This window comes from Pocillopora verrucosa, chromosome 5, assembly GCF_036669915.1.
Source record: "Pocillopora verrucosa isolate sample1 chromosome 5, ASM3666991v2, whole genome shotgun sequence".
In the NCBI taxonomy this organism is placed as follows: Eukaryota; Metazoa; Cnidaria; class Anthozoa; order Scleractinia; family Pocilloporidae; genus Pocillopora; species Pocillopora verrucosa.
Window position 1 is genome coordinate 16,054,105 of NC_089316.1, and position 5,115 is coordinate 16,059,219.

The following is a 5,115-nucleotide window of genomic DNA, read 5'->3' on the forward strand; positions in this document are numbered from 1 at the left end:
TCTTTGGGAAAAGAAGATTACGGTTTTTGTCAGTTATCAACGTGGCCATTTGGTTGGGAATGAGACGGTTCCAAAGGCATCCCCTTTGGATTGATAGCTTGAGTCCAATGAATAACAGGTCACGTAACCAGATTTGTACGTTAATTTGAATGTAATGATGTTACCCGCTTTGGAGGTTCTAAAGAAACTGTACGAATCATCTCTTGCTCCAAAGCAAACTGTAGATGGCGTCATCTGTATCCATCTTACTGTTGGGAAAAGAACCAGCACATATGTGATGAATTGGTTTTGAACAAAAGAATGAGAGTTGGGTAAAAAGAATACACGGCTAGAGAGCGAGCCGCTCAGTCAGGCAGGTGGATAGGAAAGCAGGAGGGAAAAAAGGAGATTCAGACATCTGGAGGAGCAGACGGACTAGTGGTTGGCTGAATAGGACTGACAATCCATTAGACTTGTTAATAAATACTCCCGCGAATTGCCCAAGGCAAGAGTTATTTGACTGTGGAAAAGTTTGTTGTGTCGTACTGGAATTGTAGTGTAGTAAATAGTTTTTCTTCGAAAACAGAAAGATATGCCTGGAAAACTGTGTTGGAGCCGATTACTGCTTAAGCAATGGAGAACCTTTTTTTTCTGGTTAACATACTCTCATTTGAACACAAGAGGAGGTTGGGAGAATTTGAGAAAGTTATGCAAACCTGACACGCAGCATAACTTTCAAGAAATTTCCCAGTCCCCACCCCCCCCCCCATTGTTTAAAGAGAGAAAGTAAACATGGGAAAAAGTACCCTATAAACAGATCTCTCCAATAACATTACAGAAGATAAATGTTGTTTATTTATAACTTGACTGATATCTAATTTACGAAATTGAGGATCAAACTTGTGGCAAGTGCCAGCACCGTGTAAATGGAACTATTTCAGCTTTGAATTTCTCGATCATGCTCCATAATTCAATCCTGCATGGGTCTTCCTTTCTTGCCGATGTAGACTTTACTGCAGTCACAGCGAATCCTGTGAACTACGCCGTCTTGTTAAGCCTGGTTTTTTTTTTTGCAAGAAGACACTGTTTGTATTATGAATTACTACAACCGTTTCACCTGCACACAAGCCGGGTAGATGTACCGTGATCTAGTGCTTACTTCGTGGACTTGTATTCCATCCAGGGGGGAGTAATGGATGCTGCTGCCGAGGGTTTCTTGTGTTTCAAGTTAGTCGTAAAATGACTACGATGATTCTCTTGGACGCCTTTACTTTCTTCCTGATCTTGTGGTTGAACTCCTTGTATCTCTCTGAATATCTTCATCTTCAATTTCTAGTGACTCATTTGACATTTCGTCCCCAGTGTCCTTGGCAGTCAGTGGATCTCCATCGCCCAAGCACTGAGCCATATAACAGTGGCATTCTTCTTCATTAAATACGATAAGGTCGCCTTCAAGAGTAGAGGCGTGAGGTCGAAACGCGCGAAAGTGGCGCAAAATGGAAAAAGCCGTGAGGGAGGGAGAGAGTTGTTCTCGGACAATAGCCGCTAATGGCAATATTTGACGGCAAGGTGTAAAAAATCACATTTGAAAGTATTTCTTTGACTATTTGCGCCTTCACATTGACTTTTAAACTTATTTTATTCTTTTAAAAGGTGAGAACTTCGATCTTCGATATCCCATGATCCTTTTTTTTAAATATCCCATATACTTTTAATTTTCCGCCCAAATATCCTTTATCCCTATAACTTTTACCCAAATATTCGGTATCCTGATAATCCCTATCAGGAAAGAACCCTAAGAGGAGGAGTTTGATTAAGTTGAAAATGAGTGTCACTGTAACTTATCGTTCTTTAAATTAACGAAACCTTGCCCGATTCAACAGCCCAAAAACATGATTGAAAAGTTGAATCGCTCATCGTGCCTTGTAAAGTTTTGCTGGTTAGTACAGTTTTGCTCGAGCCTTTTCCAATGACTGACATAATATTTTTCCTTCCGTTTAAGTCACTCTTAGTCTTGCATCAAGTGTTGTTGGACTTCTGCCTGCAAACGTCTTCAATTTCGACTTCGTACTTTGCTCTGAGCTTTGTCGGCTAAACTCAAATTTGCCTACGTTTTCCTTACTCTCTTTGGCTGCTTCCTAACTTTGGGTAAATATTCTCTCATTAATTATGGAAATGAACAAAACAAATTGATCTTGCTATCAGTCTAAAGGTGATTCCTCAGTAATGCACTGCGCATCCAGTACTGCGCATAAAAATCTCGTAATGAGGCGAATAATTCCAACAACACGGTATTGTTTTTCAATAAATGAACCATGCAAAGTTTTACTTTGAAAACGCTTGCTTCCAGCTGCCGAAAAATGTACCGTGAAATGAGGCGTGTGAAAAATTGCTAGTAGAGGCATAAGTGGGGTAAGTTTGGCCCGTCATTTTCTCAAACAAGCACGGTGAGCTATCTTTTTTAATTGTATTTATCGAAACAGACATTGGCAAATATTTTTTTTTTTCTGAGGAATCACCTTAATAGGTCAAAATGGAAAAATCTTAACCACAGTCAACATTGATTATAGCCAATCAGATTATTCTGTTCGATTGCTTTCAATCCTTTCGAAACTAGGCTCTTACCGATAGTTAGGGCTGTCCACAAGTTGCTCCAATTTTCTCAAAAAGTTGCTCAAAAGTTGCTCCAAAACTCTAAAAGTTGCTCAAAAGTTGCCCCGAAATCCAAAAGTTGCTCAAAAGTTGCTCAAAAGTTGCTTTCAATTTTTTAGTGTAAGAGATTGATTAACAACTTAAATAAAGATTTAATAAATAGATTTCACTTTGCATAGATATTATAGACATAATTATATCATACTGACTCCTCAATATTGTAAGACTGCGTCTCTCTCAACTCAAATCATAAAAATCTGATTCTCTGTATTGGCTTTCTATTACGATAACCACGTGATTGTATTCGAACAAAACAAACTTTGCTAATATGCTTATTAAATATAAAAATTTTCTCTAGCATACACGAGTGTATGTGGTATAAAACAATAGCCTTTCAATATTTACATCTTTGCGAATGTAGTACAGAGCTTTGTCCCTGTCGGTCAATGTGTTGTCCTCTACAGACATACAATACTGCTTGTTAAATGCGTTTTGCAGCAGGCTTAACACTCGTTCAGCTGGTGCTGAACTAGGCTGCACCAACAAGATCTTTTCGACTGCAGCAGACCAATTTGGGAGACCAGCGGCTTGTGTAGCCCACCACTGTACTTTGCTTTCCTCTGCTTTAATGGCTGCACCATCAGCAATGGCCAGATGGTTTGGCAGCTCTTCCACAAGCTGTACAACTTCTGCATCAGTAATGAAACTAAATTGCTTTAGTTCCCGGACTGATGCAGCAGTTGGATGTAGTGCTTGCACCTGTATTGGGCAGCATAAGCGTGCAGCCTTAAATGCACGGACAATATTTTAGAATTGCACACTGAATTTCTGTTGGTAAAAGCTGAAGCCTGGATTGATACATGCCTTTGCTTGAGCAACTAACTGGTTGTACAATGCCATATTTCTACCTGCATGTTGGCGAGCTTTGACCTCAGTGTTTGGATAAGATTCAATGGCTATTGCATGTGCTAATGCGGACAAACGCTCATAGCAAGTAAATACTAAGGGACCATCCCCCTCAAGATAATAAATTGGTTGAACAAAGTGCTTGCCTGCATCAATCATAGCAGCAAGCTCAATGTCTAAGTCTCTAGCAGTAGCTGGATCATCAAAAATCTCCAACAGGCTTGCACGGCAAACAGGAGACAGGTTATCATTTTGTCTTAGAAAGTGCTCAACATCCCCAAAAAACTCCATGACCTGATTGAGGACTTCCTATTTGCTCCACCATCTGGTTTTGGAATGAAGTCGCATTGTTGTGCCAGTTCTTGTCTTCCACAACCGCCGAGGAGCTAGACTGAGAGAAAATGTGGTGTTCCAACACCTAGAAAATGTGTCTAGGACACTAAATTCAAAGTGTTTCCCAACATTATCGATTGTGTGTGAGAAACAGATGGCATTAAGAATATTGGGGAAGAAAAACATGACTTGACGCAGTCCAGCTTAATTTACTGATGCACCATCTCTCATTGCTGCTAGAAGATGGTTTGGTTGCATTCCATGATCCACAGCTAGGCACTGAATCAGCCTTTGAGCAAGCTCTTCCACACTCATGCTCTTGGCTAGAATCTCTAATTTGAGAGGCCTCTGCTGTATATTCCAATCTTTTTCAATGAAGCAAACGATAATTGCCAACGCTTCTCCAAGTCTGGTGCTCTCATCAAAGATCTCAGGAAAAGCACTGTTGGCAGCTATTTCGGATTTCACAAAGTCTATCTTCTTCTGAAGAATCATGGGAATGCATTCTGCTAGATGGTTCCGAGATGTCAAGCGATGACCATGTTTTCAAGAAATGGTCGCAAAATGTCGACTTTTAAAAGGGGACTACCTGCCTTCAGTAGAGCTTCCACAAGCTCATGTTGATAGAGTCTCATGTCTTCAGGTAACGTGGATCCTTTTGCTCCTCCGCTTGTTTTTGCAAGAAGATCCTTGATATTTTGATCTTTTTTCTTGCTTTTCTTAATATTCTCCAGCGCTTTGATGTGCTTTATGGATGATTTGATTTTATGATTTTGGAAAGAGTCTCTCTGCAGTCGTCACATCTTGGATTTCCCGACACCGAAGTTAGGCACTGGTCTTTAAACTCGTTCACTCTATCCCACGCGGACACATTTGGATCGACTGATCCACGCACATTTCTCTTCTTTTCGGCTGGATTAGTCTGCACTTTTCTTTTCCGAGAGATACTGGCTTTTTCTGGAGTACTTAATCTAGCTCCAGCACTAGCTGCTACTTCTAAAGGATCAGAATATTCATCATCTTCACTCGAGCTCGAGCATGAATAATCACTCGGCTCCGCCATTTTGAATTTTTCAGCATATCCGCTGACCACCTTCAGCTGCTACCACAGGCAGACCACCAGGGGAATAGTGTTTTTTGTTTACAAAAGGTATTTTAAGCAAAATCATGCATACAAGTAACTGATGCTTTAAATTAGAACTTGAATGGGCAGTTTTTAATTACAAATTGCCTTAATAAAGTAAG

The 5,115-nt window shown here is 40.3% G+C and overlaps 1 pseudogene; it reads right to left on the reverse strand.

The window, feature by feature from the left end:
* Nucleotides 1-4,505, reverse strand: part of LOC136280745 (uncharacterized) — a 9,549-nt pseudogene extending 5,044 nt beyond the window's left edge.
* Nucleotides 4,506-5,115: the final 610 nt, after the last annotated feature.